Here is a 14329-nt window from a genome sequence, read left to right as displayed (position 1 = left end):
TTTATTGTTTTGGGACTTTTTGATAAAGGCCATTCTCACTGGAGATAAGTGATATCTCATTATGGTTTTGATTTGCATTTCCCTGATGATTAGAGAGGTTGAGCATTTTTCATATGTGCGTTGGCCATTAGTCTATCTTCTTTTGAAAAGTTTCGGTTCAATGTCCTTTGCCCACTTTTTGATAGCATTTGATTCTTTTGCTGATTTTCCTGAGTTCTATATAGATTCCAGTTATCAGCCCTTTATCGGATGTGTAACATGCGAATATTTTCTCCCATTCTGTAGGTTGCGAACAGACCTCTTTTAACATGTATTTTCTTCTTTAGTAAGAAGTTTGTGCGTTTAAAAATGTTTATTAGTTATTTGAATTTCCTCTTCTGTAGATTTCTTTTCCATGTCCTTTGCCAATTTCTCACTTATTTTTAAAAAAATGCATTTGTAGACAAATATTATTAATATTCTGGAAACAAATCCTTTGTTGACTCTGTGATATTGATTTCCATGTTTCTGAATTCTCAGTTATTTCTACCAGGCAGACTGGGACGTGAGAGCAGCCGTGGATTAGCCCCACGCTCAGAGTGTCCAGGGCACTGGGCAGGGACAACAGGTCTCTGAAGCATACGGCAGAGGGGTCGCAGCACTGGACTAGGGTTCAGGAGCCCTGGCTTCGCATTGCAGTTTGCCCCCCGATTATCTGAGCGTGCTCAGGGCTCTTTCTCCTCACCTGTAAAATCACAGTATTAATACCGGCCTCAAGGGCTTTTGTGAGAAGCAAATGAGGTACATAAAACTACCTTGCAAACTGCTCTGCAAATGCTGGCCATTATTAGTAGCAACAACTCAAATACGAGTTCATTGTATTAGTCTGCTCCACTAACCATAACAAAACACCGTAAAATGGTGACTTAAACAACAGAAATTTATTTTCTCACAGTCTGGAGGCTGGAATTCCAATATCAGGGTGCCAGCATGGTCACTTTCTGCTGACAGATGGCTCTCCACCTTCTCCCTATGTGCCACACGACCTCTTTGTGTGCCAGCAGAGAGGGAGAGTGAGCTTTGGTGTCTCTTCCTCTTCTTATAAGGCACCAGCCCCACTGGAGCAGGGTCCCACTTTTGGGACCTCATCTAGCCTTTGTCACCTTCTCCCAGGCCTGTCTCCAACAAAGTCACGTTGGGGTTTAGGGCTCCAAATACAGGAATGTCCTGGGAGACGTAATTCATTCCATACCAGTCACGGTAGGTTGGTGCCTATTCACCTATTTCCAAACAGACTTGGGTTTCTTAATCTTGAGATCTTTTCGGAGCTGGGAGATCTAGACAGGAGCATGATTAACTTTGGGAAGACGTTATCTCTGGTTTACTCCATGCAAGGCATTATTGTTATCAAACCAAGGTTGGGCCGTTTCTGTGATGGTCATTCATAAGGGACAAACTTTGATTATCAGTCACTGCCCACACGGTGCCAGCTCAGATCTGACTGTGCAAAGAGACTAGACCAGCACCTTCCAAGAGAACTTTCTGTGATGACAGAATGGCCTATAAAATGGTCTGTAAGATCTGTATTGTCTAACTCAGTAACCACAAGCCACATTTGGCTGTTGGGTGCTTTACATGTGACTAATGTAACTGAGGAATTGTATGTTTTATTATATTTCTTATTTATTTATTAATATTTACAGAAACAGGGTCTCACTCTGTTGCCCAAGCTGGAGTGCAGTGGCATAGTCATAGCTCATTTCAGCCTTGAACTCCTGGGCGCAAGTGATCCTCCTGCCTCAGCCTCCAGAGCAGCTCAGACTACAGGCGTGCACCATCACACCCAGCTAATTTTTGTTGTTGTTGTTGTTGTTGTTAAGAGACAGGATTTGTCAAGAGATCTTCCTGCCTCAGCCTCGGAAAGTGCTGGGATTACAGGTGTGAGCCTCTGCACCCGGCCTTAGTTTATTATAATCAATTTAAATGTAAATAGCCACATCTGGGTTGTAGCTGCTGCGTACGCAGTGCTGGTCTAGACCATCTGTGCTCCCCAGTCATGAAGTGACTCTTCAGCCGCTGGTTTCTCCCGTTTCATTGTGTGGTCCTAGATCCTAGACTCTGTGCAAGACAGTGCCTCGTATGTCCCTGTTATCTAACAGGGACATGTGATAGCAAAAAAAAAAATGGAAGTTTGGAGCTGACATCAAAATTCTGAACTGGCCTATGAATGTGATGGGCCAAGGCTTGGGACAGTCAGAGAATGGCATTAGGGAGTGGTGTTAAAGAAGGAAAAACCCTGAGGGAAACCCCCCTATAGAAAGTGCAGAACTAGCATATGCTCCGACGGTCAAGCGTTTGGAAAACAAGTTTTTACCTTTCCCATTTTTCTTTTACATTCAGGAAATCTGAGAAATAATCCTTAACAATAGAGTTTCCAGATTTACGATGGAGAGGTCCCCTTGCAACCACTCTGAATTAAACCTCAGCATGCCTGAAATAAGAGAAAAAAGCAGCCACTTGTTACTTCAAAAGGTTCCAGCCTTAAAATGATTTTCCCTGGGTCTCAGATCGGAACAGCTCACAGAGGGGTCTCGGAGGCACAGGCGATTCAGTCACCGGTCGGCCGGGAGACCTGCGTCTGCAGTCCCACCCCAGGCTCCCGTTCCCCCCACCAGCAGCTCCTTCCGGATAGCCCAGGAAAGGTTCACAAATGCAAGTTCCCGAAGCATCCGACACCAAGAACAGCCAGCTGAAACGTACAAGGTCCCCTGGGCTCACTGATGGGCGAGAACAACATCAAAGCCATTTATGGAAGCCGTGACTCTGAATCACCGTCAAAGCAGCAGACACGGGTAGCCCGGATTGCTCTGGAAAAGCGGGCTTTAAAATGTCAGCCTTTTGAAAGGTGTTCAGACCCTTTTTTTCCCCTCCCCATATAAAAGAATATTTAATGGCATGGATAAATATTCATGATATAAGGGAAACTTTTCTTTTACCTCAATCACGTTGAAAATATTGCATAGGAAAATATTAGGATACATCGACAATTCAGGTAGTTATTTTATTTTTAATTCTCTTCTTAGTGAATTTTTTTGGATTTTCAACTTTTCTAAAGTGTACGTTTACTTAGATATGACGACAAAGCAAATATTAAAAAGCATGAAATGATTATATTCTGTTTACATATTTCAAAACGTTCATTTTCCATTGAGACTTTTTTCACTTTTATATTTCTATAAAAAATGGCAGTTTTTTTAGAACCGATTAAAATAAAGAGGGTAAGTGAACTTTTAAATATTTTTTAGTTGAAAAATAGAAAAATGTATGCATTTAAGGTGTACAACATGCCCAGCTACTCAGGAGGCTAGGGCAGGAGGGCAGCAGGAGCCAGGACCTCTGGGCTGCAGTGCGCTACCCAGTGCGGATCGGGTGTCCACACTAAGTTGGCGTCAGCATGGTGACCTCTCAGAAGCAGGGGACCACCAGGTTGCCTAAGGAGTGGTGAACCCACCCAGGTTGGAAACAGAGCAGGCAAAAACTCCCGTGCTGATCGGTGGCAAGATCTTACCTGTAAATAGCTACTGCACTCCAGCCTGGGCAACAGAGCAAGACCCTGTCTCTAGAATTTTTTTAAAAATAAATTAAAAATCCCATATGCATTATCTCACATAAATATCATTTTCTGTGTGTGGTGAGAGCACTTAAAATCAATTCTCTAAGCAATTTTTACATCTAATGCATTGTTATTAACTGTGGTCTTAAGGTGTTGAGAATCTTCTCCAAAAGCCCAACCTACGTTTTCGCCCGCTGTCTCTCCTCTCTTGCTCACGCCTGCCACTCCCACTCTCGAGTTGTAGTCACTGTATTTGTGATTGAGCAAATGCCTTTGTGTGTCTGACAACATAGGCATTGAAATTATGCAAACTGTCTGCTGTGCTCAGATCAATAGGCCAAACCCACACTTATCTTTTAGCTCAGAAAAAGCTTTCCATTCTCCCCCCTAATGGCCTTTAACATCTGTGCCAATAACCATCAAGCCAGGACTAAGTGTCCCAGAGCTTGAGCAGGGAGGTAGGACAGGAGCCATGGGCTAGGCGCACCTTCACATAACTCATCAGAGTCTTACAGGTTCAGAGGCCCAAATCTCCAGTCCTCAAAGAAGCCACGCACTCACCCCCTCCGCTCTGCAGGCTCGTCTGAGCCCCGAGCCCTGGCCCTGTGTCTGGCACAGCACTGGGCTCTCCGAGGCGGTGTCAGGATCCAGGGTACCACAGTGACACAATCTGGGCCCACATCAGAGAGGAACAAAGGCTGTAGGGACCCGGTGACTTTCCCAGAGTCTTGTTCTAACCCTATTACTCACTCAGCGGGCCCAACTGCCATTGTTATTCCTGCCACGCTATCTGGCTTCTGCTCCCAGAATAACAAGAACAAAGTTTACAAAGCCATTTACAGTTAATCTCGCACTTTCTCGAGAATGGATTCCAGCGCTCCCCGCCCTCACCTGGGCCCTGGGCAGAACTCTCACTCCCACAGCTTCTGTCTCCCCTCCACTAGGACCACAGCAGTCACAGACCACATGTGGGCACTGAGGTATTGGAAAGCGATAATGTATTGTGTCCTTAAAGGGGTTTGCTGAATCTGATTCTCCGCTTGTTAAAATGTATGAGAGTGAGGTAGCACCTGCGTTCTCGCCCCCTCATCTCCCACCTAGTCTCAGCAACAACAAATCACAACAGGCTTAGCACTATCCACGGTGGCATTGGGCATGTCTTGCACTTACGGATTTGAAAGGAAAGAAAAGAAAGTGTCACTTAGGCTGTGAAACAGACAGGGCAGAGAAGCGCTGGGGCCGTGCTGAGTCTCAATTCCGCCAGCCTGGGCGCCGCCCGCGTTTCTCCCTTCCCAGGGGCCCTTACTGAATTGCTCTACGAACTCACCTGTGGGACAAGGTGGCCCCTCAGGAGGTCCAGCCAATCCTGTGGGGCCCACTGCCCCTTGCGTGGTCCGTAAGGACTCTTTAGTCTTGCCCTAAAATGCCAGGTGTCCCCATAGCAGGCAGAAATCGCGGACCCACGAGCTCCTCCAGGTTTCCCACCCCCCGGGCTTTGCTGATCTCATGGCATCAAGCAAAGACAGCTGGGGAAGATAGAAGGCACCAGACCTTACTTTTAAACATTCACGTTATGGCGGAGGTGAGCAGCTGAACTATTTTTTCTTCGGAAGATACAGCACTTGTCCGTCCCCGCCTCCCGCCTTCACAGGTTTTGCGGGTGACCCACCGATGACTCACTTGTTAATTCTTCCTGAAGATTCAAGGCTGTGCGGGCCCCACCAGTGGAAATGCTAGAAATCTCACGCCTGCTGAGCAGGACCGTGTCCACCTGCTGGTGAGAAACAGGAAGAGACCCTCGGAGGAGCCCGGCAGGGAAAGGCTGAGGCGGTGCGGGAAACAGTCGGGAGAACCAGGAGGCAGATCATCAGAAGAAAAGGAAAACCAGACAAAGTCAGATGCTTTCAACAGGAAAGACAGTATGTTTGGGAGCAGAATTTGCTTTGCGTCATCACAGGACATGGAGATTTAGAAGAATTTCTTTCTCAAAAGGCCTGGATTTAAAACATCAGATTCAAATGCATGAAAAAAGGATGTGGGGAAATCAAGTGGCACAAAATAATCATGGATTTTAGAAAAACTGATCTTATTGTCTCTTTAGATTTTTTTAAATGGACAAAAACTGGATGTGACTTTGTTTTTATAGAAAAATCTGGCCACTGGAAAGGATTTACAACCCAGTCTAAAGGACCCAGGCCTCAGTCCCTGGTGCGTGTCCCCGGTCGTGCTACGCCCCCAGCGAGTGGGCACGCAGGAGAGCTGTTTTCCCTACGCGCGTGTTGACATGCAGAAAGGAGGACAGCGCTACTCTGCGCAAGCTGTCCTATTGAAGCTTCGTTTCCTGTCAATCTTCCTTTTTTTTCCCCGTGAAGCTTTAATTTTTTGCCACGGCGCTTTCTACATTTTAGTTTCCTGCAAACCTCAGGAAATAGACTGAAATTAATATCGTCAGATGCTTCCGAAAGTGCTGGCTTGGCGGCATTGCAGAACGCATTCGGATGCCATTTTGGGATTAAAATATACCAGTTATGCCCCATTGTTTGTAACAAAGATCTGGGAAAGGAATTGTGTCTGAGATTGGACTGAACTGAAATGTAGGTTAAAAAAAAATAGGAATAGAGACCTGAACTTTCAGAATAGGCAAAGTTGACAGGCAGGTGAGCAAACTGAAAGGGCAAGCTAAGAAGAAAACGCCTCCAGGGATCACAGTGGCCCCCAGCACCCATCAGTGTGGGGAATTGAGGCCGGGACTCCTTTGCCCTTGTTTCCCCCGTGGAACATACAAAAGCTTTGAGTAAGACATTAGCGCTCTATCGCCTCCAGATCTGACTCCAGAGAGAAACACAATGAGTCATGAGAAATAAAAAGTAGAGCGATCATTTAATAGAGCATGCATTTTGGAACTATTAATGTGTTGGGGGAGAAAGCATCCAAATCCCAGGTTTGCTCCTGTCTCGTGGGCCCAGAGGAGCCCCATGTCAGGGGCGAGGCCGACTTGATTCCCAGTGCCAGCTCTGCCGCTGACTTTCCTTGGCACTTAAAGCAGGTCCCTGCTCCTTCAGACGGTGGTTTCTCCGTCAGGCTAATGAGGAGAGATGACACACGGCTCCCCACTTCTGCACCGTGCAAGGGCATTGCGACGATAAACTCGCAACAACTATACAAACACGCTTGGAGTTCTTGAGGGGAAACACGTGACATGAATTGAAGTTATTCTCATTGTTGTTGGCTTCTGCATCTGTGACTTCCTAAGAGTGTTAGATAAAGCCATACACATTTCTGCTTCTCCAAAAATCTATTCGGAGTTTTTGTAATATTGAAGAATATGCTGCCTTTTTACACCCTTCGCATTTTATCCCCTTTTTGGGCCAGTCAACTACGATTTCTCTACACAACACGGCCCGCACCCCATCAGTCCAGGAGACCCATCAATTCCACAAGCAACTCTTTCCCCGCGTCTCTGTGGCCCCGGTTCAAGTTCTCACGCCTTCTGCCCGTGCGAGCGTGACAACCACAGCACCCGCTTTCCTGCTCTGGGCTCTCGCCTCTGGGAGCAGCCTCCCCGCTTCCACCTGCCACCTTCCTAATAAACTGCTCTAATCTGGAAACCATGGGGCTGGCAATCCTTCAGAGACCTTCTAAGAAAACCTTCTTCTAAATGAGGACACCATTCCCAGAAAAGGTAAATGAATCGCTCTGAGTCACCTGGCTAGCCGGGGCTAGAGCTGGATGAGATGCCACCAGATCACCCAATGCCAGGTCTCTCCTGTTACTCACCGTGTCCAGGATGGAGGTGCACGAGTGGCGAAGTCCGCCGAGACCAGGTCTGCACTGTACCTCCCAGGCGTCAGTGGTTCCGCACGGCCTATGGCATAAACACAAGCGCTGCACTGGTACATGCAGTTTCATGTAACAGAAACATGACTACAGAGGCTTCACTTTTCCCATGTAAGAAGTCAGGAGGCAAGCATTTGATACGGATCTTGTTCCAGGAAGTCCCCGTGAACTGGGTCTTTCTCGTTCCCTTCCTGCCCTTGTAAGCACAGCCTTGGCTTCAAGCTCACAGGACGCCTGCTGCACCTCCAGGCCTCGATCTGCACTCCAGACGGGGAGATGCAAAGAGGGGCAAAGGGCGAAGGGCATGGGCCAGCTGAGCGCCTTTCATCAGTCACACAGGAGCCTTCCAGAAACCTCACCTGGCGGGTTACAGAGTGTAGGCAGGAGCTAGATCACGCCGGGGCCCTCCGCCTGCAAGGGTAGCTAAGGCAGTTCACAGTTTTAAACGAAAAAGCACCGTGGGTCCTGGTAGTAAGGCCGAGGCGGAGAAGTCTCAGCCCCAGACACCTCAGCGCTGACGTTCGGCACTCCGTGTACCTCTGTGCACCACATCACCTCTTATCGGTCCCCTCAGCCCTGCCTGTGCCTCTGTAAAGAGACACTGGATTCCAAACCCCATCTGAGAGCACCTGGCTTTATGCCGGGAATCAGGCTGATGTGACGGCCAAGGCTTTTGCTCCGTGTCTGCACTGGGCTCCTCCAGCATGACAGGACTGTTCAGAGTCTCCTAACTGGACCCATGGGCCTTCCCCCGTGACGGTTTCCAGAGGGTCCCCGGCAGGGTCTTTCTTGTGTTCTCCAAGGACTGAGGGAACCGTCACCAAAGACTCAGATGTTCTGTTTGTTTCTACAGCTGCACTAAAACATCTTGTATATTCAAGAATTAATCTCCTTCTCTCATACAAAAATAACACTTCTGTATAATTCGATTGCCTATGTTTTTGGAGATAGCAAGATAAGCGATGGGCTCCATGGATATCAAGGTCTCTGGTTAATTTGGTCTAAAACCAAATAAATTAAAGAATGCTTCCCCAAAGACTACCCCCCTCCAGAGTGGAAAGGGTTGAGTATGGAGGCGGATCTAATAATGATCAGATGATCATGCTGGGAACTCAGGACAAACCGTTTTCTGCTTCGTGTGTGTGCTCCTAGACCCTCCAAATTTCCACAAGAGGAGCACCCTAAAACTGCACAACAAGCCAAGCCCATGGAGGGCAGAGGCCAGATCTGACTTTTTCTCTCTTTCCTTCCTTCCCTGCCTCCTTCCTTCTTTCTCTCCCTCCCTCTCTCCTTCCTTCCCTCCCTTCCTTCCTTTCTTTTGTAAAAAGGTAGTGGTGGAAAATACACCACTAAAATACTTGCAGATTTTTGCACATAGAAAGCGGCCGACAAATGTGGGCTTGGCAGTGTTTGGTTCGAGATCAGGACTGCCTTCCTCCCCAAGGCCAGCTGATCGTTCGCCTAAGAGTCTCAAGAATTAATTTTTGGTCTTGTTTCCCTTCCCTCTCTTTGGGCGAGATTTAAAAACCTAGAGACTCACGGTGGCTCGTATTACTTCCTGCACACTCACCTTTTCCCTTCCCTCCTTCCCCGACTTGGACAGTGACCCCTTCGCCGGGAGGCTGGTCAGACGGGGACGGCAGCAGGACGACTTCCCTTGGCAGGCAGAGCGCAAGGAAATGAAGGCTTCGCTCCTGTTTCCTTCCGGCATGTACGGCAGACTCTCATTAGAAAACCTGTGAGATGTGTTAAATTCAAAGAAGATGTAATTGCAGAATAACACGTATTATGTGTGGTTCCATTTACGCCTGTGGATACAGGCACTTACTCTTCTGCGTGTATGTAAAAGCACAAGAAACGACTAGAGAGATACACATCGAACTGCTGGGAGTGGTTGCTCCAGGAGCGGATTTGGGGTGAGGGTGAGTAAAAGAAGAGTAAAATACGTTTACAATATGTGATTTTTTTCAAAATGAGATTGTCTTTTTTATTTTTTGCTTACATAAGTAATACATGAATTCCATCAGCAGTAGTGAATTCTTTAACAATATTTTTAGGTCTTTTCTTTTCCTTATGTTCTACAAGGAAGAACCAAATTATTCAAAAAGAAAGTTTAAAAAATTAAGATTTTTTTCACTTGAAATACATTCTCTGTCATTTTGGGGTGTCATTGTGCTTCCTGATCATGATTTAAAATAGATAGTAATGAATCATCTTCCACAGCAAGTTTGACTCAGTCAAGTAAAAATGGTTCAAAGGAAATCAAAATTAGGAACTAATCTCCTCCTCTGTTCCCACCGTGTTGCTTCTCCTACTGGGTTTGCTTCCTCGTGTTTTGGGAGATGGAGCGTGGAGTGGACAGTCAGGCAGTGGGGTCGGGGCCCTCGGTTACCGAGGACAAAGGGAATGTCAGACTTGAGCCCTGCCCCCGAGGGCCTTGCGGAAGGCGCTGTCTGCCCGGCCACAGCAACGCTCCCTTTTCAGAGTGTCTGTGTTACTGGGTCGCTTGCAGCTCCTCTCTCGAAAGCTCATGCCTCAGTCTCCCTATACCATAACATAGCCTTTGAGGACAGAACGTCTATCTTTTTCATCTCTGTGTCACCAGGGCCTACATGAAGTGCCCGACACAAAGCAGTGCTCAGTAAACATTTGCAGCATGAACATTTGAATGAGCGAATAAATAGCCACCTGAATTAAACAGTCAGCGCCCTGTTGTGTGTGCTCAAATGAACTGAAAGGCACTTGAGGGCGGGGCCCGTGTCTGACACCCTCTGCGTCCCCTGGTGCCTTGAGGAAGTCAGCATCCGACAAGTGTTTATCGATTGAGTCCCCTATTTTAACAGATAATAAAACATGTTCACAGAGATTTATATTTCGATTTGTTTACCAGCTTCCTGACAAGCCAGGAGACATGCATGCTTTCCCTCGTTTTTTTTTTTTTTTTTGGTTTAACTTTTTTTTTTTATTATTTCAGGATATTATGAGGGTACAAACATTTTGGTTACATTTTATGTCTTTGCCTCACCCAAGCGAAGGTTAGAGGCGTGCCCTTTTCAAATGAGGCACAGGAAGGTGAGAAGCTTGACAGATGAGGAGATTGGAAACTCACCTCCTGGTCCCCTCAAGAGCCCATGTTGTCCCCCTGTGTGCCTGTCCCTCCCCTGCAGGGGAAGGCAAAGCTCAGTAGAAAGCCCATTGCCAGGTGATCTCTGAATTTCAGGTAGTTAAAGTAGAAAGTGGCACTTCTTAACTAGACAGTCATAGCGTAATTACTTGAAGGCGCCTCATAATTACATCCCCCTCCCCAAGCTCCTTCAGCTGCTTCAGCTGGGATCTCCTGTCCTGTCCCCTTCCCGTCCCATGTCAATGCGGTGCCACTGGGCCAAGCGCTCACCAGCAATGGTTATATCTTAACAAGGAAGGATACAGCCTTATCCTCTCAAAGAGAGTTTTCTCTCTCAAAGACTCAGAACTCGCGGGCTCTCGTTGCTAGCACATGGCAAACTCTAGTTCAGATCACTTTGCGCATGGTGCCGGATGAGTGAGAGGGAAGTTGAGAGATCATTGTGAAGCCGCTTAAACTGATGCCTCTTGAATGTTTATCTCAAAGGGACCCTATGACCTTAGTGAACCATCCTGAGGATGCCCCTGGCTGTCATCTGCAATTCTTCTGTACGTCTAACTTCTAGTTCCATGAAAAAGAGGTTTTCTATTGGTTTAGCATTAAAAGAAAAGAAAAATCACCACCGCCCTCCAGCACAGAAAAACTTTCTGCACTTTTCCTTCCTCTCAAGGCAGAACGTAGCGCCAAACTGACAGCCCTCTGAGCGAGCAACATACCTGAACACCAGGGCAGATCACGAAAGCGATCAGCTCAGGGGGATAGCAAGGGAGTCAGTAGTAGCCATCCCCCACCTTAAAACTGGCTGACGGGATGAACACCCCATTGTTAATGGAAGGGCCAAGGGCGTCATTAACGAAAGCAAGAAACTCAGTTTCACGTCTCATTCAAAAGATGGGTTCACCTTACTCCTCTGGGTCCAGGTGGGTGAGTTAGTTTAGTGTGGAATTTGTCTGCCCTCACTGAAAATTCCAGTCAGGCAATGAATTATTCCAAGTAAATTAAGAGTATCAATCCCCTCCCCTTTCTGACACTTTGCAGATATTGCTATCAAATCATGCTCCATGCAAGTGTCAGTTTTTACCACGGACGTTGGAAGAGGGAAGCAAATATTCTCCTGAGTTTCTTATAGACTAATACGTACTTTGTGGGAACTTGAGAGAACCAGGCAATGACAGCCCGGTGATAAGACGGACTGGCTGCCCTGGAGTCTGAGCACACTCAGCTGATGAGAACAGGGTCATAGGGTCACTCCTGTATTTTTCAGGTAATATCAGGTCAAGGTCATGAGTGGCAATCTTAACTCTAGCGCTCTAGCCAATTTTCATACAAATGTAAATGGATCAGAACAAAGAGCAAGCAGAAGCATACAATAGATATTGTGAATCTATCACAATTCTGGGGAAACAATAGGGTCACATACCCTATGAATAGGAGGTAGCACAACACTTATAAACTGCAAGGAGTCAGTCCCTTTCAAGGTGAAGGCATGCATCATTTCATCAGGGCTGCAATTGGGACTTGCTTCTTTGATGTTTATTTTTCTTCCCCATTGTTATGGATTGAATGTTTCTGTTACCCCAGAATTTGTGTATTGAAATGCTAACCCCCAATAAGATGGTATTAGGAGGTGGGGCCTTTGGGAGGTGATTAGGTCATGAGGGTGGGGCCTCGTGAATTGCATCAGTGCCCTTGGAAGAGAGAGAGCGTTTTGTCTCTGCTCTGTTATGTGAGGATACAGATGGCCATTTGAAACCAGGAAACACCCTCACCAGACACTGGATCTGCCACCACACTGATCTGGGACTTCCCAGCCTCCAGAACTGTGAAAAATATATTTCTATTGTTTAAGCCACACGTCTGTGGTGTTCTGTGATAGCAGCCCGAACTATCTCAGACTATCAGATTCATCCTTTAATAACAATCAGATTCATCCTTTTTAATGTAATAAATTCTTAATACCCCAAAGAAGGATCTTTCTCACTATTATCCAGTTGAGCTTTTTTGACCAAAAACTACCATATTAAGGCTGTTGAGTATATTCTAAGGATGACTTGTCTAAGGACAAATCAGATATCTAACAAATGTCTATTATAAAAGTGTATTATTTTCATTCATATTAAAATCCCTTATTGCCTATGGAAAAAATGCTTATGGATAGAAGTATATGATATCTCAATTTGCTTCAAAATAATCCCATGAGATGAGAGGAAGCAGGGAAGATAGATGGAACAGTATTAGACATAGCTCGATAATTGTTGGGTTGGGTAATGGTACGTGGGTGTTCTAATAACAGTGGTTCTCAAATGTCAGCATGCATCAGAATTATCTGCAAGTCTTGATAAAACACAGGAATCTGGGCTCCACCTCAGAGATTCTGATTCAAGAGGTCTGGGTGGTGCCTGAGAATCTGCACTGCCAACAAGTCTCAGGGGTGCTGATGCTGCTGGCCCAGGGACCCCACATTGAGAACCACTGGATTATACTGTATCCTCTATTTTTATATGATCAAAAAATATTAAAATCAAGTGAGGCCATACTGGGCTGGCATAACAAAACAAGACGGAGGAACAGGAGGCTTTCCCTGTGCCTACTCACAATTGGCACAGACAGCAGCTGAGAAAGACAGAGAAGAGACACAGACTTCAGAAACACACTGAACCATCAACTTAATTCAAATTGGACTGAGTGTGGAAAAATTAATGTTGGTTTTCTTCACTTACTTTGTACCTATGTCTGCATAATTGTTATAGAGTGTGATAGCTTCTCAACTGATTGGGGATTGTACAGTTAAGAAATATGAATAACCAAGATTGCTGTTTTTATTAGCACAAGAGCTAGAGTTAGGCTCTTGTATAAATCTTGCGATTTATATGGACCGATGGCACCACTTCTCACGTTTGCCTGAGACTGGGTTGGGTTCAAAATGTACAGTCAGAAATCTTTCTCTCCAGCCCTTAAGATACATCCAGTTCCAGAAGATGAATATGGAATTTCCTGGATCTAGTTGGGTCTGAAGGCATTAGATGATGAAAGGAAATTTCAACCTTGAGATTGGATGGTTACAGAAAGGACACCAGGAATTTTAGCTGAATTGTATCTCATTTAAACACCATTTAGCAAACAATTACTATATGCCAGGCATTGAGCTATATACACTCTAGGATATGCAAAAATAGATTTTAAAAAATGGTCCTTGGCCTTGAAGATCTGACATCTTGTTTGGAAGGCAGACATGTAAAAGTTATAACATAATATTGACAGCTATGTAACAAGGGTTTATAAGAATGCTGTGGGACCCTAGATGAATAACCTGTTAGTTTTTGGCTGGGAGGAGAAAGAGATGAAGCAAACTTCTCGTGGATCAGACTCCAGCTGCATCCATTTATTAGGCAAAGGGATGAGTGAAGTGGGGAAGCATGCTGGGAAGAGGAAACAAGTATAAAAAAGGTACGGAAAAGCACAAGTGGCTGCTGTCCCTAATCGATGAGGAGGAATCTGGCAGGACTAAGGTGTAGTCTGTGAAGGAAGGAACCGGCAAGGAGACAGGAAAGGAATGTCGGTTTGATGTGCCCTATGTATTGTGATAAAAAGTTTATGCTCTATCTTGGGAGACTGCCATGGACCAACGTGTGTCCTAAACTTCACATGCTAAACTGCCAGCCCCCAATATGACTGTGTTTGGAGATAGGGCTCTAGGAGGTGATTGAGATTAAAAGAGAGCATAAGGATGGGATCCTGATCCGAAGGGACTGGTGGCCTTGTAAGAAGGAGAGGGA

Source organism: Propithecus coquereli, unplaced genomic scaffold, assembly GCF_000956105.1.
Source record: "Propithecus coquereli isolate 6110/MARCELLA unplaced genomic scaffold, Pcoq_1.0 Scaffold173, whole genome shotgun sequence".
NCBI lineage: Eukaryota > Metazoa > Chordata > Mammalia > Primates > Indriidae > Propithecus > Propithecus coquereli.
Note: the sequence above shows the minus strand (reverse complement) of the source record.